This window comes from Cynocephalus volans, chromosome 3 (genome assembly GCF_027409185.1).
Source record: "Cynocephalus volans isolate mCynVol1 chromosome 3, mCynVol1.pri, whole genome shotgun sequence".
Classification (NCBI taxonomy): domain Eukaryota; kingdom Metazoa; phylum Chordata; class Mammalia; order Dermoptera; family Cynocephalidae; genus Cynocephalus; species Cynocephalus volans.
Genome location: NC_084462.1, coordinates 91,400,113 through 91,423,370, shown reverse-complemented (window position 1 = coordinate 91,423,370; position 23,258 = coordinate 91,400,113). Strand labels below are relative to the sequence as shown.

The 23,258-nt window shown below is 36.0% G+C and overlaps 1 pseudogene; it reads left to right on the top strand.

Annotated features, from left to right (window-relative positions):
* Positions 1 to 351: 351 nt before the first annotated feature.
* On the top strand, positions 352 to 480 carry LOC134374127 (U2 spliceosomal RNA; annotated as a pseudogene).
* The last annotated feature ends 22,778 nt before the right edge of the window (positions 481 to 23,258 follow it).

Genomic DNA, 23,258 nt, shown 5'->3' with positions numbered 1-23,258 from the left:
TAGTATGCCATTGTGGTTGTAATCTGCATTTTTCTATGGCTAATAATGTTCAACATTTTTTTGTGTGCTTATTTGCCATCTGCATGTCATCATCAGTGAAATGTCTGTTCATGTCTTTTGGCTATTTTCTAATAATTGAATTATTAGTTTTATTCCTGTTGAGTTCTTAGAGTTCTTTATATATTCTAGATTCTATTCTTTTTTTTTTTTCAGACATGCAGTTTGCAAATATTTTCTCTGTTTATAGATTATCTTTTTTTTCCTTCTTCACATAGTTTCAAAGAGGAAAATGGTTTTTTTTAATTTTTATTTTTATAAAGTTCATTTCATTAATTTTTAGTTTTATGAATCATCGCTTCTCGGCCTTTTGGCTAAGATCAAGTGTAGTTTTATGAATCATAGTTTTGGTATAAAATGTAAGAATTCTTTGCTTAGGCTAGTCCTGAAGATTTTCCCTCATGTTTTTTCGTTAAACTTTTATAGTCTTATGTTTTACATTTAAATCTATGATCCATTTTAGGTTAATTTTTTATAGGGTTTGAGGTTTAGATTGAGGTTTATTTGGGGAGTGGGAGTGCTTGCTGATGTTCAGTGCTCCGGCATCCTTTGCTGAAAAGTCTATCTTTGTCTCATTTTTTTTTTTTTCACCTTTGTCAAAATCGTTTGGGCTTATTTGTTTGGATCCACTTCTGGGTTCTCTGTTCAGTTCTGTGGATCTATTTCTCTGCCTCTATGCCAATATCACACTCTTCACTACTGTAGCTATAAGGTAAGCCTTTAATATAGATGCATGTGATTCTTCCCACTTTATTCTTTTTTCTGAAGATTGTTTTAGTTATTCTAAAGCCTCTGCCTTTTCATATAAATTTCAGAATAAGATTACCTATGTCTACAAAAAAAGAAAAAAAACTTGAAGAAATTTTTTACAGAAATTGCATTAAATATGTTGATCAGGTTGGGGAGATATCTTCAAAATCTCTTTTATTTAGATTGGTGATCATTTCTATTGATTTATCTTCAAATTTACTAATTATTTTTAGTCTGCTATTTTGAATCTGTTTTGGGGTCCTGCCAGGGAATTCTTTGTTTTAGTTATTGTACTCTTTCAGTCTAGAATTTCCATTTGTTCTTTTTAAAATTTTCTGTATTTTAAAAAATATATATTTTCTTTTAATTTCTGGCCGGTACAGAAATCAAACCTCAGACTTTGGTGTTATATTTTCTGTATTCTTATCGAGCTTATGTATTGGTTAATTTGTTGTTATATTTTCTTTTGATCCTTTAAACATGATTTTCTTTAGTTTGTTGAACATTTTTACAATAGCTGCTTAGAAGTCTTTGTCTGCTAAATGTAACATCTGAATATGCTCAGAGATATTTTTATTGTTTTCTCCCCACACTATAGGTCACAATTTTCTGATTTTTTTTTTTTTTTTTTTTGCCTTTTGCCTCTTTCATATTTTTTGTATAAAATTGGACATTTTAGATAATATGTTGTAGGATCCATGAATTCTAATTTCTCCCCTCCTCTGCCCCTGAAGTTTGTTATCTTTGCTTTTTCTTGGGTTTTTTTTTGGGGGGGAGGGGTTATTTGTTTAATTGCTTGCATGGAATAAATCTATGAAAATTTGTATATTATGCATTCTATGATCCTCAATGTCTCTGCTCAGTTTTATTTTCTTATATACATTTTCAAGCTAGTCTTACTAAGGATTTTTCCCATGTCTATGTCACTTAATGTTTAGCCAATAGTTAAACATAAGTTGTTCTCAAATCCTTTGAGCCCATAAGGGTTGTTTTCTCTGCTGGTGAATCTGTCTTTGGGTAGGGGTGTGCATTTAAACTTCAGGCTATTTTTGGGTCTGCTCAGGTTTTACTTGAAGTCAGGCCTTTTTGAGTCTCCTATCACGTCTTCAATCTCAGGGTTAGGCAGGGGTGTGCTTGCATAGTTTAGGCCCTCTCAGTTCTGGGCTGTGTATGCAGATCCCAACCACACCCATAACCTCAGGCTAACAGATCTGACACACTGGCAGTCCTGGATTCACCTGAGCCTGTGGAGGCACTTTCATTGATAGTGCTGCAGGACGTGGACATTGCCCACTGCTCCAAATCAAGTGAGTGAATCGAAGGCAGAAGAGATTTGCCACTACTCCTCAGCTGCCCTACACTGCCTGAACCTCTGTACCAACTAACCAGGGAGAGGGAGCAGCCACAGGCCAGAACACCACAGATCTCCACTCTTCTTGATGAAATTCAGCAGTTGTTAAAGCATAAACAATATATCTTATATTGTTGATTGCTTTGATTGATTTTCATAGCACTGAAATGGTTGTTTTTGTCAATTTTGCCTAAGTTTATAGATGCTTTTGTGGAGAAAGAATTTGTTGATCTTCTTGTTAGGCCATAATCCAAGGTTTATTGTTAAGCTTTGTTAGGGTGAATCAGGGTTCTCTAGTCTACTAATGCAGTATCTTTCCCTTTCTTGAGATATAATTCACATATTATAAAACTTACTCCCTAAAGTATTAAATTCAGTGTTTTTTAGTATATTCACAAGCTTATACAACCATCACTACAATCTCATTTGAGACAGCTTTCATCATCCCCAAAAGAAACTCTATACCCCATACCAAGGATTCGTCATTCCACACATCTTCTTACTCCCAGCCCCTGCAATCACCTGTCTACTTTCTGTCTAGATGGATTTAACTATTTTAAGTGTTTTTAGACTATTTTAGGAATCGTAGAATCCATGGTCTTTTAAGTCTGACTTCTTTCAAGGATTATCCATGTTGTAGCATATGTCAAAATTTCATCCTTTTTCTGTGAGATGGAATAATATTCCATTACAAGCATATAACACATTTCATCTATCCATTCATAAGTAAATGGACATCTGGAGCTTTTCTACTTTTTGGCCATTATGAATAATGCTGTTACAAACATTTAAGTACAAGTTTTTATGTGACCTTATGTGATCAGTTCTCTTGGGTATATATCAGCAGTGCAAACGCTGAGTCATGCAACATTTTTTCGAAGGACTCCATCATATGTCACACTTTTTACGAGGTCTTACATTTCTGTCTGGCTGTAGCATGAACTATTCTTTATCTGTCTGAGCTTCAGAAATCATTTGAGCCCTTGTTCTTCAGTGTTTTTTTTTCCCCAGAACTTTGGGTAATTTCTTCCCATGCATGCATAAATCTCTATGCAGCCAAAGATATGAAGGCACTCCTCTACAGATCTCCAGTGCTGCCTCTCTGTGTGCAGTTCCCTTCCTTCTAGCAAATGGCCCTATAGACTTGAACTCCTTTGCCTGACTTCTGATATCTTTCTTCTACGTCGACAAAGATAGTAAACTTTGGGTTCATCTGCTCTATACTTCCTCATGGGATCTGTCTCCAGGCTGTAATCTGGGGCAAGTATAGGGCTCACATTGTTTATTCATACTTCTTTTCTTAAGAATTATAGCCCTCTGCTATCTGCTATTGAAAGTCTAAAAACTATTGTTTTATGTATAGACACATACATACATACATATATGTATATCTCATATATATATATGTGGGGTGTTCAAAAAGTTTGTGGAAAGATTTGTATTATCTTTTAATTCAATTTTTTCATAAGCTTTTCGAAGTATTCTGGTGTGTGTGCATGCATGTATGTGTGTATTTTAAAACTGGTAGCAATAATAAATTCAGTAAAATGACAGGATACAAAATCAACACACAAAAATCAGTAGCGTTTCTATACACCAATAGTAAACTATATGAAGAAAAATTCAAGAATGCAATCACATTTACAATACCTCATTATATATATATGAATACCTAGGAATAAATTTAACCAAGGAAGCAAAAGATCTGTACTGGCTTTATAATTTTTGGAAGTATAAGGGCAAATGTAATTCTTGTTATTACATTGTGGTGAGAAGCATACATTTCTGAGTTTTTTAAATTCAATTTTAAAGACTAGATTGAGGCTCAAAAAATGTATTCATCATTTATCACCTCCTTATGATTACCTACAGAGTTCTAATAAATGTTCCAGGCCCTGGGAATTCAACGACATACAAGATTCAGTTTATATATTTGGGTAGTTCTAACCTAGAGAACTATAAAAAGCTTAAAATACATTTTGTGGTAGTTAATCTGACTGAACCTAAAAGAGAGGTATTTAACATAAAAAACAATTACTTTTCTCAATGCCATTGCTCTTCAGCCTTTACTTTCACATCCTCCTACATATACCTAAGGAATATCATATAGTTTCATGAATACTGGTGTTCAATAATTGTAGTGAGTTTCAAATAGGAGAGGGAACATGATTTTTATCTCCCCAAAGAAAGAGGGAATGTTTATCAGAAGAAATGGGAAATACTTTACTTCCAAAAAGCCTGTTCATATGATTATGAAATGTCCCTTCCCCAGGTGGGTACAACATACTCCCCCACCTCAACACACATATATCACCATAGAGAATCACTATCATCTTAGTGATGTATTTAAAAAGCAATCACAAGCCCCACGTACTGTGTGAAATGGAAGAGTGTGGGTGGGAGTAGGGTGTGCATATAAAGGCAGAGCACAAGGGAGTTTTTTGGAGGGATGGACTTATTCTGTGTCCTGATTGTGTTGATGGTAGCATATATGTGTAAAAATTCATAGAACTGTGCCCCATAAAAATAAATAAATAAAGGAAAATTTTACTTTTTGATAGTTTGAAAAATAAAAATAAAAAATATAATTTAATGGAGTTCCATGGTATCTGCTGGGAAAGTCTATTCATAAGCAGGCTTATTATGAAACATTCACCACCACAAGGTTTTTAGTAAATTAGAGCGACACAAAATAATAATCATGAAACTAAACTCCTTTCCTATTAGATTCAAAATGTTTTCATTGAACAGGGCAAATATTTTAGAAAGAATGCTGACCTCAATTTTATCTCCAGACAGAGCCATTTCTAGCAATACATAATTTGAAGAATATATCATATCACGACTTTCTGTAAAATAGTTTAGAAGGATCATGAAAGTATTAAAACTATAAAAAGATGATTATCTTCAGATTAGTCTTAGTTAATGTTAAGAATTTAAAGTAAGTGCATATATTATGACTTTTTTAGGGCAATAAATGATATTACTGAACCATAACAGAGGTGAATTATTTGTCCTGAACAAAAACATTCTTTATGTCCTCTGTGAAAGTCAACATTTTCTTTGTCCAATGTCTTTAATAAAGCCTGACTCCAACATGTGTCAACATGTGGATTTGACATGTTGGACTTCATTTAAAAGGAGCTGTGTGATGGAGTTTGGATGTGTTGTCACCTCCCAAACTCATGTGGAAATTTGATCTCCAATGTGGCAGTGTTGGAAACTGATTGAGTCATGGGGGCAGATCCCTCATAAATGGATTAATGCTCTACCTTGGTGGGGGGGAGTAATGAGTGAGTTCTTGCTCTATAGTTCCCATGAGAGCTTGTTGTTTATAGAATCCATGCACCTCCTCTCTCTGTCTCTCTTGCTTCCTCTTGCCATGTGATCTGCCTGTACCCACAAGGTGCCTGCCATTTTCTGGCATAAAAAGAAGCAGCCTGAGGCCCATGCCAGATGCAGCTGTCCCAGAATTGTAAACCAAATAAACCTCTGTTCTTTATAAATTACCCAGTCTCAGGTAATTCTGTTACAGAAACACAAAATGGACTAATACAGAAAATTGGCACCAGGAGTGGGGTGTTGCTACATGGATACCAGAAAATGTGGATGCAGCTTTGGAACTGGGTAATGGGCAAAGGTTGGAGGAGTTTGGAAGACTTAGAAGAAGACAAAAAGATGAGGGAAAGTTTGGATTGTCTTAGAGACTTATGTGGTGGTGAGAAGAATGCTGACAGAAATGTAGACAGTGAAGATCATGTGGATGATGAGGTCTCAGATTGAAATGAGGAGCTTATCGGGAATTGGACAAAAGATAACCTTTGCTGCACCATAGCAAGGAATATGGCTGCATTGTGTCCATGCTCTTGGACTTTGTGGAAGGTGGGACTTAAGAGCTGTGAGCCAGAATGCTTGGTGGAAGAAATTTCCAAGCACCAAAGCATTAAGGAAGCTGCGTGGTTACTGTTAACAGCCTACTCTCAGTTATGGTAGCAAAGGCATAATGTAAAGCTAGAATTTAAAAGGAAAGCAGAGTGTAAAGATTTGGAAAATTTGCACCTTGGCCATGTGGTAGAGAAGTGGAGAGTAGGAAAAAAATGCAAGTGTGAAGCAGATAAACTGATTGGTGAAGACATTAGTTTGGTGGTGAGGCAGCCAGATGCTAATAACCAGGACAATGGGAAAAACGCCCTAAAGGCATTTGAGAAGTCTGGAAGGGTGCCTCACACATCACAGGCCCTGAGGCCTAGAAGGACTAAGTTTTCCCAGAGGACAGACCTGGAGTGTAGGTGCTGTTGGGAACCTGCTCCCTGCATCCCAGCTGCTCTGGCTGGAGCAGCCGTGCCTCAAATGGCACCCCAAAGTGTGGTTCATGCAGCAGCTCTGGAGAGTAGAAGCCTAAAACCTTGGTGGAGTCCATGTTGTGTTAAGCCTGGAGGCCGGCAGGACTTCGGAACAGTGGAGTCATGGTAGCCTCCACCTAGATTCCAGAGGATGTATGGAAAAGCCTGGGAGCCTGGGCAGAGACCTGCCACAGGGGTGGGGCTACTGCAGAGGCCATCTACTAGAGCAATGCCAAGCAGAAAAGTGGGGTCAGAGCCCCCACAGGGAACCCCCACCAGGGAAATGTCGAGTAGAGCCAAGGCAGTGAGTCTTCTGCCAGGACCCCAGAACTGTAGGGCAACTGGTAACATGCAACACAGGCCTGGAAAAGCTGCAGGCACTAGTGTGGCCCATTGTGCTGTGCCTGGCAGAATTGTGGGAGTGAGGCTGCCTGAGGCTTTGGGGGCCCAGATTCCCAGTTGTGCCCAGGATGCAGAACTTGGAGTTAAAGAAGATTATTTTGGATCTTTAAGACTTAATGTCTGCCCTGCTGGGTTTCAGACTTGTTTGGGTCCTGTTTCTCCTTTCTTCTGGCCTATTCCTCCCTTTTGGAATGGGAATGTGTACACAATGTCTGTTCCACCATTGTGTCTTGGAAGTAAATAAATTTGGTTTTGTTTTTACAGGTTCACAGCTGGAAAAACTTTTGCTTTGGTCTCAGATGAGATTTTGGACTTTGGACTTTTAAGTTGGTGCTGGAACAAGCTAAGACTTTTGGAACTGTTGGGATAGAATAATTGTTTTGTATGTGAGAGGAACATGAGTTTTGGGGGGCCAGGGCAGAATGATGGAGTTTGGATGTGTTGTCCCCTCCAAAACTCATGTGGAAATTTGATCCCCAATGCAGCAGTGTTGGAAACTGATTGAGTCATGGGTGTGGATCCCTTATGAATGGATTAATGCTCTCCCTAGGTTGGGGGTAGTAATGAGGGAGTTCTCACTCTGTTAGTTCCCATGAGAGCTTGTTGTTTATAGGACCCTGGCACCTCCTCTCTCTCTCTCTCTCTTGCTTCCTCTCGCTATGTGATCTGCTTGTACCCACCAGCTGCCTGCCACTTTCCGGCATGAGTAGAAGCAGCCTGAGGCCTGTGCCAGATGCAGCTGTCCCAGAGTCGTAAGCCAAATAAACCTCTGTTCTTTATAAATTACCCAGTCTCAGGTAATTCTGTTATAGCAACACAAAACGGACTAATACACCATGGCAGAGTTGTAACTGAAAATGATTCATAGCACGTGGCCTTTATAAACACACATACACACACACACATATGTATATATACATATATATATAATATATATGTATATATACACACACACATACAGAATATATGTAGAAAAGTTCTTGTGAATTATTTCTCTTCCATTTCTGTTTGAAACTTGCTATTCCTGACTGGTCCTCTTCTTCCAAGTTGATATATCAAAAGTAGGACCTTAATTTTTATTAACCTATATAATTCTAAGACAAAATCAAGAAAAGCTCAATGGCCTTATGTTTCTTAAAGAGATAATGCTTTAATTAATGATGTAAATTAAAACACACTCAGGCTGGTCAGGCTTACCAGTCTAAGGTTAATTTTATGGTTTTTCCTTATCTACGTACTTGTAATTCAGAGACTATCTTGAAATTTGTTCTCCTCTTCTCCTTTCTCAAGGTCAGATAATGAGCACACCATAGAAAATTCCTCCAAAATATATGATAACAATGATTGGGAAATATTTATTGTGTATTGTGGCTAATTGGAAGGTGTTGGGCTAGAAATTTAAAGAAGCAAATTTCATTTCTGCTTTTCAAGTTATAGGACATTACTTCTTTCTGAACCACAGTAGTCTCATCTATAAAACAGAAAATAAATATTACATAGATTATTGTGGAGTCTAAATAAAACTTTTTTTAACGGTTCGTCTGAATACATAAATTAATTTTTTGTATTTGGATTAGACTAGAAATGTACCTGAATATTATATGTAGCAATTGCTGTGCAACTAAATATAAAAATACATTTAGCCACTCTATTAGTCTGTTCCTGTTGCTTACAGCAAAATACATGGAACTGCATGATCTATAAAGAAAACAAAATTTATTGCTGAGAGTTTCAGAGGCTAGGAAGTCCAAAGTCCAGGGAACACATCTGGTGAGGGTCTTGGTGGTGGCTTTACAGCAATGCCAGGGTCTCACATGGCGGAAAATGGTGAAACAGAGGGAGCAAGAGACCAACCTCCTCATTTACTCTCCTTTTTAAAGCCCTCAGAACAATACCCTTGACCACTATTTTTAATCCATTCACTACAGCAAGGTCCTACAATCTAATCACCTCTTCAAGTCCCCACCTTTCAACTACCATGTTAGGATTTCCTTCCCTCAACAGTTACAGTGGGGATTAAGCCTCAATGAGGTTGAGGGGGCATCCAATCTATAGCAGCCACCCTCTCCCAAAGAAGCCTAGAACTTAAAATTCAAATTAATTGGTTTTTATGGGGTACATCTTAAATAGTTTTCAACTACTATTGTTACTTACTTTGGTTTCCAGTTGATCAATTCTTGGCAACATTCAAAGTTTTGAAAGGGACATGTACAGATTCTTGTTTACATTCCTGGAGGAATGTAAACATTCTTTATATTGTCCACGAAAGGCCACATTTTCTTTGTCCAATGTCTTTAAAAAGTCTGACTCCAACATGTGTCAACATGTGGATTTGACATGGTGGACTTCATTTTAAAGGAGCTGTGGCAGAGTTGTAACTGAAAATGATCCATAGCAAGTGGCCTTTATACACACACACACACACACACACACACACACGCACACACACACACACACACACACACGTATATATAAATATATACAGAATATATGTATATGTATTGATTTTGCCACTTGGGCTAGGGCATTAATCTAGCTACAGTAGAAAGTATTAAGAATTCCATGGAATTCATGTTGTCCTACAAGAAGAAGTCTAGGGCAATTCTATCCCCCAATACAAGCCCAATCAGTGGGGCTGACCTGAATGCCTTTTAGCACTGAAGGTGGTGAAAATCGTTGTATTATCTGGAGGGAACTGCTTCCCAGATTCTTCACAAGAAGTAGACATGGTGCCCCTGGGAAAAAATTGTTGTTTATACATGCCCTTTCTTCCCCCTGAAATGGTTCCTACATCTGTAGAGGAACGTACAGGTTGACAGAGTTTCAGTGTGGTGTCTTGACTGGCTGATAGGTGGCATTAGGGTCCCCAATTCAGTTCAAATAATTGAGTCTAGTCCTTATTTTTGCCTGAGGGTAGTCAGTCCAGTCTGCCTGTTTGATCATACCACCAGTAGGGTGACATTTCTTTGCTCATAGGATGATTGAGGTTGATGGTGTGAAAAACGTCCAGAGGTGATCTGAATGGGAGATGAAGAAACCATCACTGCTGTTTTCAATAGACTTCTCAGTAAGGTTAAGGGAAGTGGTGATCAAATCATGGCCAGAGCCATGGTAGGGGACAGCAGACCCAGCAGTCGGTTATATTTAAGTCACAAGTTACAATTTACAAGAGTCTCACCTGGGCGTTTTCCTTGGAAAGGATGGCTTTAGGGGTAGTTCTGAAAGCCAAAAGATCATGAATGACCCTGTCGCCTTTATATTACCAGTGGCCTAAGGTGCTCAGTCTCCATGACAGCCTTCCCAACTCATGACGCTCAGTTAGTTGTTGCTCTCCCTCCAACACAAAAATCAAAAATTGGTGTGTATTATTTTTGTAGCTTTATCTTCATGTTATTTCACAGTTACCCCCTACTTGCACTTTTTGTCCAGAATAGAAATTCAAAATGAAAACAGGCATATAATGACAAATTATTAGAAGATCCTAAGTATAAATACGTGCTATCAATTTTAAAATGGTAGGTTATTTAATGACACTGGAAAATGTTGATAATGTAAGATCAGTAAAAAGAAAAAGATCCAGATATTTAATTTAATTTAATACTAATTGAGAAAAAATTTCAAAGTAACAACCTAATGACTTGAAATCATATACAAATTTAACAATGGTAAGATAATAGGTTAATTTTATTTTGCAGCTTTTAAGATCTGCATTTCTATTCTTCTAACATATATGTTATATATGCTATATTTGTGTTTTCCACCAGACGAAAAAACAAACAATGTCAAGTCCTATAACATTCAACAAATAGTATGGAAATAAATCTACTTTAAACCCCTTTCCAACTGTACCTATCTTTAGTTTTAATACAGCTTTTTTTCTTTTTTTAACTACTTTAAAAGTTTTGTGCTATCATGTCCTTTGATAAGCGTAGGCCAAGAAGCTTAGACATGCAAAAGATTAACCCAGGGAAGCACCTGTGAATGATGAAGCAGAGGGGCAGGAGTAGGCAGACTGAGATGTAGATTTGACACCCAGAAGGAGAGGACAAAAAGGAATATCAGGTGGCAGGAGTTTCAGACTGTAGAATAATTCTAAGGATGTTTCAGCTGATGGGTGTATCAAGCCCATGTTGTCTCTTAGAGGGGCCCTTTCCTACAGGAATGGGCACCGCTAGTTCCCTGCCTGCCATGTCTGTCATTGGTGTGGAACAGCAAGGGAAAGGTGTTGCTTCATTGAAAACTCAGAGATGGGTTCAGCAAGAGGCTGTTGATTGACTCTCTTCTCCTCAGCAGGATGCTGGGCAGCACATTTTCTTGACCTCTATGGTCTTACTATGAGACTAGCCTTCATATCGTTCTCAAAGATGTGCAGAAATTTGGCCTCGATCTGTGAAATCTCTCCTGAAATGTCTTTCCTTGTGGACTGTCTTCCCTTTAAAATGATCAGAGAAGAATCAACTTTAGTACATGTCTTTCATCTGTGAATTTGGCAATGGAAAGGGGCTTTCACATGAGACAGACTTGAGGCTCAGCCCAGTTTTGCCACACGGGCTGTATTATGTTAAATAACTCATGTAAAGTAAATTCCATCCTTTTTCCTCAAGAAAAATCCTTACTACAACAGTACGGTAGAAACTTTCAAGCATAGCATCACAAGGAGGACAGACTTCCCTTTTTTTTTAATTGATTTTTTTATTCATCTATTCATTTATTTTTTTCAATTTTATTTATTTATTTTTACGGGGTAGAGTGTGTTGTTTCAATACATGCATATACTGCACAATGATTTACTTAGGGTAGATAGCACAGTTTTCCACCACTTCTCCTCCCCCTTTCTCCCTCCCCTCCTGGCCTCTGGCAACCATTATTCTAATCTCTACTTCTATGAAAACCACTTTTTTTTTTAGATTCCACATATGAGTGAGATCATGTGGTCATGTGGTATTTGTCTTTCTATGTCTAACTTACTTCTTCACTTAGCATGACGGTTTCCAGTTCAACCCATGTTGCTGAAAATGATAAAATATCATTTCTTTTTATGTCTGAGTAGTACTCCATTGTGTATATATACCATAGTATTTTTATCCATTTATCTGTTGATGGGCATTTAGGTTGATTTCATCTCTTGGCTATTGTGACTAGTGTTGCGATGAATATGGGAGTGCAGGTGTCTTTTTGATATACTGATTTCATTTCCTTTGGGAACATACCCAGTAGTGGGATAGTTGAGTAGTAAGGTAAATCTATTTTTAGTTCTCTGAGAAACCTCCATACCTTTTCCAGCAATGACTGTATCAATTTACTCTCCCACCAACAATGTAGGAGGGTTCCCTTTTCTCTGCATCCTTGCCAGCATTTGTTTTCTGTTTTGTTGATACAAGCCATTCTCACTGGGGTGAGATGATATTGTATTGTGGTTTTAATTTGCATTTCACAAGGAGGAGAGACTTTCATGGGAACTCCCCACACGTGCAGCTCTGCTTCTATTATGTTAGCCTGCACAACTGGCAATATCTGAAAACACATGAGGTGGATACCTTATTTACAGTGTGCCAGTTGGGATTTTTCTTCCAGAAATTTGGGATTAGGTCATACATGTCAGTATCTACTAGCACTTGCACTTGGAAGACAAGAAAATTTATAATCAATGTTGTCACTACAGTGTGGTCAGTTTCCAACTAGTGCACATCAAGTCACATACACAAAAAGAAAGCAGACTGAACCTAAATACAAAAGGCAAAGGAAGAGATAATTAGGAAGACACACAGAAAGCCATACAGGTTGTGAGTTCCTGCCTTGGTGCCTGATTTTCCCATTTCCTGATATCAGTCCTGGTGTGACTAGCTATACTTCTTTCCTTGGGTCCCAGGGCATACTCTTTAGTTCTTATAATAAATTCCCTTTTATACATAAGTTAGTTTAAATGGATTTCTGTTGCTTTTTACCGAAAAAGCTTTTAGTCAAACAGACAGAGTTCTGATTAATAGATGCTTTTCAGAATAAATGCATTTCCTTTAACCTTAGCTTTCCTGGAGTCAGCTATTTTCTGAAACCATTTTTCCATTTTTCTTGAACTTTCATTTAGTTGGCTCTGGCCAGATTATATTAACTGATTTTAGCAAAGTTAGGAGACATGAGCAGGACTCTTATACACGTATCCCTTAGTGGAGCTAAGTGTGCAGCAGAATAAAAGAAGAATTAAAAAATACACCTGAGATTGCATCATTAGCCAATCAGTTTCACAAGCTTGGCAAAAACCCATCAGCATCAGGTTTCCTTTCTCAGTATTAATGTAATACTTAGCTGTGGAGTTTGACTTCAGAAATGATATAATCAGTACAAAGACATTCTCTACTCAGCAAGGGTAATTTAATTAGATACTGTTCTGAAAATATACTATTGATTACCAAATATTGTCTCCTTTAACTTTCAGAAAATTCCAGTGAAGTCATGGTGACGTTGTGAGCCATGAAATTATAGATAACTGTAATGCACGTTGATGCAATATTGTCAATATGGCATGACAAATGGAGCCATTGACTCAGTGAGTAAACTCTCATCCTTCATACATAAAGCTGTAGCTACTATCCTTGAATTACCAGCAATGGAGATAACTTTATGATCTCTTGTTGTGACTAGAAACATCCTTTATCGAAGGAGTTGCTAGGATTAGGCTGCAGGCTGCTGAGCACAGCAAAATTAACTGGTCCACAGACAGACTAATTCTGTAAAGTAATCCCATTCCTGCTGTGTTGTGATTGCCTTCATTGTATGTCAAGGTATGAGGAATCCTTCCTTTTTAGACATCTTGGCTATTAAAGAAGTCTGCATGCCTTCACCCAGTTAGAAATAATCTCATCCATCCCTATATTTACAAAGCAACTCATTGGTTCTTTATTACAGCTATCATCACAGTTTACCTCATATGTGAATTAATTGTGTGTTTCACCTTGAAACAGTTTGAAAAACTGCTTCTATGTCTCATTCATCTTTATAGCTTCCACAGAATCTACTAGTTCTTACACATTTTAGATAATCAATTTAAAAAAATATTAAACAATAAGTGACGAATAATATTGGTAGCCCTTTACAGTCCTTTAAAATAAAATAAAATAAAATAAATAAAGCATTTGGAAGTTTGGGGTCAAGGGTCAGGAGACACCCTCGCTACTTATAGAAATAAGGTTTAGTATAATTTACTAAATATATCTAGATGTTTTTAAAAAGTAATTGATCCTTTAAAATCACAGAAATTTTGAGAATAGTAAAAATGTTATATAAAAGACTTTATGTACTCTGATAAGCAGGTTAAAAGATACATAATTGGCCATGAAATGAGTCAAAGTCTCTTTGTATTAAATATATGACTTTAAGTATACTAATTAATGAAAGCATTTTATGTAAGAATTTGATTAGTTCTCCAGACAGGGTGAATTATACCTCAAAGATAATGCTCAGGAAGGATGGATCTGTTTAAATGTCACAGGAGAGCAAGCTCTGTCACAGCTTTAATAGCTGTTAATGCTCAGAATCTGATCACAGTAATTATAGCTCAATAATTTAGAGAAAGGGGAATATTTGCTTCTGAGAGTTAAATTAGACATTTGAAAGATACCAATTCCATATAAGATATCGAACAGAAACATTTGATCGTCTTAAAGTATCTTGACACTTACTAAGAACGGAGACTTAACACAGGAGAAATTTCCTTTCTTTTAGTTTAAAAGGCTTTAAATTATGCTTACCTTATTATTATATTGTCATAAACATTAAAATTATAATTGTAAATATATATTGACTAGAATGTTTAGAAAAAGTACACAGTGAGAGAACAAAAACTATTATTATTACCACAGTCTAGAAATAATTATCATTCATATTTTACTGGATTTCCTCTAATATGTTTTCTGTTTGTGTATATCAATTTTATATAATTGATTAAATACTGTAAATAATTGTATATTCTGCATTTTTACTTAGAATCTTAATATGAAACATTTTCTAAGACACTGGAAAAAATTTAAAATTATGTTTTTAAGTGACTGTGACAGTTTATATGGACATACTATATATTTTAAACAATTCCCTTATGACTTAGCATTTAGGTTTTTTCCAATTTTTATTATTTTAAATATGTTTTCATTGAGCATCTTCTTTATAAGATTTGTTTGCATTTATTTATTCTCTTAATAACATTACTAGTTAAAATGATATAGCCATTTTAAAAGTTTTTGATGTAATTTGCCAACTTGCATTGCAGAAAAATTGTAAAAATTTATATTCCCTTAATAGTCACACAAATCTTTTTTCCCTATGTGCTTTGACTGCTTTGAGGAGACATTTGTATTCCAAATTTACATATGTTTGCTAATGGTGCTTTTTAACTTTATGTCATATGTGCTGGAAATGAATAAATAAGAGCAAAAGCTATTATAGTGACTCAGATCCTGGTTAATTCAGCCAATATTCTGTCTTTATCAGGTTCTTCCATTTTATCAACCTTCGAAGTAAAAAAAAAAAAAAAAAAAAAAATGACCCAATCATATGTAGTTTTCTTTTTTTGATAAAAACACTGAATAGTTGGCATGGATTTTTTTTTCTTTCTGCCATCTTTGTGTTCTCAGCCCAAATAATTTATTTTGAAAAAAAAAGTCCACGTGTTTATTCCCTACTGAATAATGATAATGATGATGACAGTATATAATAAAACCAAGAATAACTATAATGCTCTTCCTTAATGCCAGGCTTAATACTAAGATTTTACATTCACTACTGGATTTAATCCCAAGGTGCAAAAATGATGTAATTTATTTTTTGTAAACCCCATATTCTTTGGTTCAGGTTTTCATATGTAAAAACCATGTAGTCTCCCTGTTAGCCAAATAATGATTACAAACCTCTAATTATTCGTTGTTAGTGAAATCTTTTGGGAGTATATGGAAAAATGCGATTTAGAGCTGCTTGGTCAGCTAGAAAATTATTAGATGAAGATGAATTGTGGGAAGTTTTGGAAGAAATTTGACTTGGAGTTAATAAAGAAATAATGATAAGCCATGTTTCCTGAAGAACACTGCGGTCATACTCTCACCACTTCTGTCTATTGTGGTATCTATATCTTGTACCCATTAATGTTTTTGCTAGTTTTTAAGTTGCCAGCAGTCCCACTTATAATGTCTGAACTTCAAAATTTTAATTTTACCTGTTGTGGAATATAATTTTAATCTGTGTCTAATTGCTTTTTGTGGATTAACTGCATTAAATCCAATGAGGGTAAACTTAAACAAGTAGTTGCAAAATTCTCATTAAATAGAAAAGCATCAAGAATTCTGTTATAAATACTGCTCTACAAGTCAGCATCTTTCCTCTCTCCTTCCAGAAATCATATTAAAATTCTCTCAGAAACAAAGAATTGGAAAACTCCATTTTGGGGGAAACTCTGAGATATAATTGGTCTATAGATTACAAATACACGCAAGTGTTAAGACTGGACAAAAGCCATTGTGAAGAAATGAGGAGACAGTGTGTAGAGGTGAGTCCACTGAGGGAGGACCTCAGAAAACCCCAGGAAAAATTCCCTGCTTGAAAGCGAAGGACTCATTCTAGATTGCAAAAGCTTGTCCTAACTTCATTGTAACTATAGAAGCAAAATAAGAAGGACTAACAGAAAAGCTGTCAAGGATTCAGTCTCATTTAGAAAAGTAGAAAAGGAGAGTTTACACATGCAGGTTAAAAAAAAAAAAAGAGCCATATTTGAAGGAAGCTCTTTGTTCCTGTGGTAGCAAGAAAGGAAAAATCCCTTATAGGGTTAAACCCTAAAAGGCTACAAAAGTAGCTTCCTATAAATGGAAACTTCCTGTATATCATTGTTGCAGGAATATATCACTTATTCAATGTTGGGTAATAGAAGATAAAGTGTAATAGTATTAACACAAAGATATTTTAAGAAAAAGGTATGGAAAAGAGCATCAGAATTACAAACCAGACAAAGAACACTGAAGAAAAACATTCCCATGGAGCAGATAAACATTGTGAGCAAATATCTGACCATGAATTTTAAAAAATATCTTTACAAAAGTAACTGCTTCTATGAAGAAGGGCTACAGATAATAAAGGAAATCAATTTAGGGATAGAATGTCAAGATAATAGGGTATGAAAAACGATACCTTGGGCATATACAAGAAAAAATGTCAAAAAATTAATCATAAAAAGGAAGACAAAATTGAAAAAACAAAAAGGATAATAAATCCTATGGGAAACCTGGAGGATAAAAATGTACAAAGATATCAAAATAAATTGGAAATAAAGGTTTTTAAAAGACTGAATAGAACACGATAAAGGTAAAAGATATAACACTGAAAGAGAAAATCAAAACAATTTAGCAACACAAATATTTAAAGATTTTTTTTTTTTTGGAGCTTTCTTGGAAAAAAAAAAATGACTGCGTATTCAAATTGAAAGTGAAGACTTTCAAAGGGATATCTCAGGTGAAATCAACACAGAACATTTAACAGCAAGACATATCCTGGTAAGCTTACTAAATTTAAAGGAATAAAAAAGAGTCTTTTGGCTAATTAGGCAGAGTTCAAGTCACTTTTTAAGACAGAAAATATCAGGTGGCCTTCAGATTTCTCTAAAGCAATATTCAATAACAGAAAATAATAATGAGATTCTTACAAGATACCTAACAAAAGAAAACGTGAACGAAGGATTTTATATTCAGCCAAGCCAACCTTCAGGTAGAAATGCTAAAGAAGAACTGTTTTGAATTAGCCACATGTCAGGGAATACTTTTCCAAAGAGTTCTTCCTTGAGAAAATCATTGGAGAACTCACTTCAGAAAACTAATAAAGGCTTTAAAAACTACCAGACAAGAACTGGCAGCATGCATAAGTTATATTCAACTTTAGAACAAAGAGTAAAATACATGTGAAGATTAGAATGGAGTGGAATAAAAGTGTTATATGCCCTGACACCACAGAAATTGTATAACCAATCCGTATTTAGGAAGGAGTAGAGAAGGCGGGGCGTAGAATAAGCTGCTAATTGGCACTTCTGCAGTGCTTCACTCAAGAGGGTACCAATCAAACCGACCAATCACGGGACAGAAGTTTACACATAATTTACAGTACCAAGGGGACTTAGAAAGGCAATAATATAGACTAAAATTGGTGGGCAGAGAAGTGAGAAAGAAAAGCTTGTAAATGTTATCACCCATTATAATGGGGAGGCAATAACCATCTTTTAAAGAAATATATTGTTGATTGTCACTTAACAATATATTATGAAAATGTTTCACATCACAAAAACATCTGTTATTTTATTGGTTGCATAGCATTCCAGTTTATGAATATATGCGATACTTTTAAATGAATCCATATTATTGGAAATGTAGGTATTTCCAAAATGTTAATAAGAAATAGTGGTATGAACTTTTAATATATGTTTTAATGTATTTGTGTGATTACTTTTTAATATAAACTCTTAATGATAGAATTCTTGGGTCAGGAAGTTGGCAAATTCTGGAAGCTTTTGTAATATATTGCCAACCTATCTTTTAAAACAGTGAACGGTGATGATTAATTCTCTTGACCCATGCCAACAGTAGGTATTATTATTCTTTCATATCTTCACAAAATTTCTGAGCAAAGAATGTTATCTCATATGTAAATTTGCATTTATTTCATTATTTATAAAACAAGCATGAATTCTTTATATATTGACTATTTGTATGTACTTTTTCCAAAATATCCATGTGTTCCCTTTGTCTATATTCCTTTGAAGTTTGCATTGTTTTCTTATTAATCTGTAAGTGTTTATTATATATTAAGAAAATAATCCTTTGTTGTAAATACTTCCCCATTTAAAAATTGTACTTATTGCATTTTTAAAAACACAATTTTGTGTTAAAATCTATTTTTCTTTTTCTCTATAGCTTCTGCCTTTGTATCATACTTTGAAAACGTTTTCTAATCCCAATTTTCCATAAACTTCTCTCCCCCTGCCAGATGCCTGAGGGGAATTTTCTCCAGCCTTTACAGTGAGAACTCGGTTGGCTCCTGGAGGTACGACTCGGGAATGTGTGGGGATTTCCCTAAGACCGAGGCCTCCAGAGTTTTCATCTTTCAAGCTAGTACACACTGAACCTCCAGAAATTCATCAATTACAGCTTAAACGTTCCTTCCAGTACTGGCTCCAGTTGCCGGCCTCTGCTTCTGGCCTTCTGCCCCAGGTAAGCTGCGATTCTCTGTAGTTGCCTCTTTGTGTCTCCAGTTTTCAGGACAGCAGCTTTCCCTGTGATCTCAATTCTCCAACAGATCTAAGAACTGTTGATTTTCAGTTTTTTCTTCTTGGGAGGATGGAATGACAATTTTCAAGCTCTTTGCCTGTTGGAACAGAAACTGGAAATCTGATTTATTTTTTAAATAACAGGGACCTTTGGAGTTTCCAAAATTAAACATATTTGATACAGAGCTAATAGTTTTCCAAATGATTAGCCAGTTGTTGACAGCATTTATTATTTATTATCCATTATTTTCTAATTTATAATGTTATATTAGGTTAGCTTTTGAGAGAGAGAAAAAATAAAGTATAAACAGTTTTTATTTATTTTATTTTATTTATTTTATTTAACAGATATTATTGCAGCTGTACAAACAAAAGCAATACAGTTTCTTGAAAATTATCTCCCCAATAAGTCCTCTTACTACTTAAAAGGTAAGTAGTGAAAGTGGGAGGAGGGTTATAATTATCTGTTATTTTGGAGCATTTTAAGCAGGTCTTTTAAATCTGAATGTATTATTAACTAATATTTTTAAAAGCCAGTTGAACAGTATCCATGTAATACCTCTTTGTCGTAATTTGTACTTTGTTTCCTCTATCCCCTTCTGTAAGTTCAAAAATGTCATTTCTAAGTGAATATACATCCATAATGAGTTGAACGGTGTTTTGTTAATTAGGTTGTTCTTTTTGTTGGCTGAAAACTAAAGCTCCAATTAGCATAGAGTCAAATGAGCATATTACCTGCATAAGTTACTGTCACAGCAGCATAAGATTATTCCTTTTCATGAAAGGCTCTAGAAAAGAAGGTCTTTGGCCTGTTAGCAGTCTGTTAAAATTTTACGGCCTATATCTAAAGTGAAAATTTGATGATATTTATAAGCTGTTAGAACCGTAAATAAGGTCTGGGAGTTATTTTGAATACAAAGAGCCACTTACATACGAGGTAGAGAAAATGAGGTATACAAAATATAATAACAAATATGTATGTAAGATGTTGCCACAGTAGTTCTTTCAAATTATTGGTTTTAATTCCTCAGTCTTCATATCTACAGACTTTAACATGGTACCAGGAAAAAAAAGTACATATTTATTTATTCAATCAAAAAATATTATTACGTATCCAGTACTATATCAGACTCTGGGGATAGGATATGAATTTGAATCCCTTACCATCAAGGGATCTATTAGTCAGAGTTGTTCTCCAGAGAAATAGAACCAATAAAATTTATTTATTTGTTTGTTTTTTATGGGAATTGGCACATATCTTATGGAAGCCAAGAGGTCCCGTGATCTGCCCTGTGCAAGCTGTAGAGCCAGGAAAGCCAGTGGTGTAATTCAGTCCGAGTCTGAAGGGCTGAGACCCAGGAAGAGAGCGTGCCTGAGAGCAGGGCAAGATGGACGTTCTAGCTCAAGAGAGCACATTGGCCCCTCCCCCTCCTTTCTGTTATATTTGAATCCTAAAGGGATGGGACGATGTCCGCCCACACTGGTGAGGGCCATCTTCGACTGCTTCAAAGACTAATCTCTTCTGGACACACTGTCACAAACATAACTAGAAATAATGTTTTACTAGTTAGCTAAATATTTAAAATAATGGGAAATATGGCTCTAGTTTGCATTGTAGCAGAGTTTTAGGAACAGTCTATTGATGCCAAGAGAGACAGTTGTCCATAATGGTAATTGCTGAAATGTCATTCTGAATAGGTGAAAATTTATTTATTTATTTATTTTATTGGTTGTGGACATTCATGAGATACAAAGCTGCTTGTCACCCCTTGTGCCCAAGATGTGAAGGCCAGATCCATACTGGCAGCATGCCCATTACCACAAATTGCAATTGTACCCCGTGTCCCTCACCCAATTATCCCCAACCTCTCTCCACCTTCCCCTTTCCGCCACTCCACTTTGTATCCCTAGGTCTGTTCTCTCCCTCTGCAAGTCCAATACACCACTGTGATCTTTTCTTTCCTTCCTTCTTTCTCTCTTAACTCTGACTTATGAGTGAGTACATGCAGTATTTATCCCTCTGTGCTTTGCTCATTTCACTCAACATAAGTTTCTCCAGGCTCATCCATGTTGTTGCAAGTGGGAGAATTTCATTTTTTTTTTTTTAATGGCAGAGTAGTATTATTCCATGGTGTGTATATACCACAGTTCCCTTATCCAAACATCCATCCATGGACATTTAGGTTGGTTCCGTGTCTTGGCTATTGTGAACAGAGCTGCAATGAGCATGGAGGTGCAGGTATCCCTTCCACATGATGATTTCCATTCCTCTGGTTTATAGCCAGAAGTGGGATTGCTGAATCATATGGAAGAACTATCTGTAGTTGTTTGAGGAACCTCCATACTGTTTTCCACAGTGGTTGTACTAATTTACAGTCCCACCAACAGTGCAAGAGAGTTCCCTTCTCTCCACACCCTCACCAGCATTTGTTGTTCACTGTGTTTTTTATTATAGCCAGTCTAACTGGGGTGAGGTGATATCTCAATGTGTTTTTAATTTGCATTTCCCTGATGACTAGTGATGTTGAGCATTTTTTCATGTACCTGTTGCCCATTTGTATGTCTTCCTTTGAAAAAGGTCTATTCAGCTCCTTTGCCCATTTTTTAATTGGGTTATTTGTTATTTTTACTGTGTAATTGCTTATATATTATGTATATTAAGATATTAATTCCTTGTCAGATGCATAGTTAGCAAAAATTTTCTCCCACTCTGTAGGATGTTATTTCACTCTGTTGATTGTTTCCTTTGCTGTGCAAAAGCTTTTTAGTTTGATGTAGTCCCATTTGTTTATTTTTAATTTTGTTGCTTGTGCTTTTGGGCTCACGTTCATAAAGTCGGTGCCCAGACCTAGTTCGTGAAGTGTTTCACCTATATTTTCCCTTAGTAATTTTAGTTTCAGGTCTTATACTTCATTCTTTAATCCATTTTGAGTTGATTTTAGTGTATGGTGAGTTGTAAAAATGCAACCCTGGCTTTCAGTTTAAGTCTAAAGTGCTCTTTACGAACAAATTTCTAGAACTAACACCTTATTCTGTTTTTTCCTATCTGCCCTTTAACATAAAGCCTCTGGCATAGAAGTCAGGGGCTGTGTGCCTAAGGTTTGTTTTCAGGATCTTTGAGGGTAGCTTGACCCAAGCCAAACCGGGCTAGAACGCCTGAGCCTGCAAACACCTCTACTGAGAAGGTGAAAATGGTCAACATTTGACGTCGGAGGGGAAGAGCTCCACCTCCAGACACTGGCCATCATCTGAACATGCAGAAGGCTGAGCAGGCCCTGATCACTGAAGAACTCCTTCAAGCCCTTTAACCAGTTGTGATCCCCAGTGCCCCACACGGCCTCTAACCACTTCCGCATAAGTGTACCAACTCCCTCATTGTGGGGAAGGCAGATCTGAGATGCTAATCTGCTTTCTCCCCGTCTCCTGCCCCTTGCTATTAAACTTTCTTTCTCTACCGCAAAGACCCATGCTTGGGTGATTGGCTTTCCCTGGCGTGCAGGCAGATGGACCCCTCTCGATTCAGTAACAAAAATGAAGTCTGGTGAGTCTGAGAGGTAAACCTGTGGTAAATACCTAGAAAATATGAGCAAAACATCTACCCTTGAGAAAAAAAATGTAGATAGTCTAGATTTGATTTTATAGATTTATTGGCTATTGTAGTAACGTGTTAGGTATCTCTTCTCTTTTTCAACAGATGCTACTCATAGGAAATACGTAATATATTAGCAATTACAATAAGTTAGCATTTATGAAATAATTGCTATGGGCAGGTTCTCTAATAATAATTTATATAAAAGTTTTAAATAAGATGTTCATTTATTCTATGTGTAAAATATAGAAAAACGTAAATGATAATGGATTAAGGCCAGGGAGAGGATGTTCCATTTCATAAGTGTCTTAAATATTACCCATTGAGGGCGATGATTACGTATCAATCTTGTTTCCCTACTACCTAACACAATGTTTGAATCACAGTAGATAATAAATGCCTATTGAATAAACTGAAATCTTAATTTTTCAAAAAATAATTTAAAGGATTTAACTTTAAAAGTAAAAATAGGAAGTTACC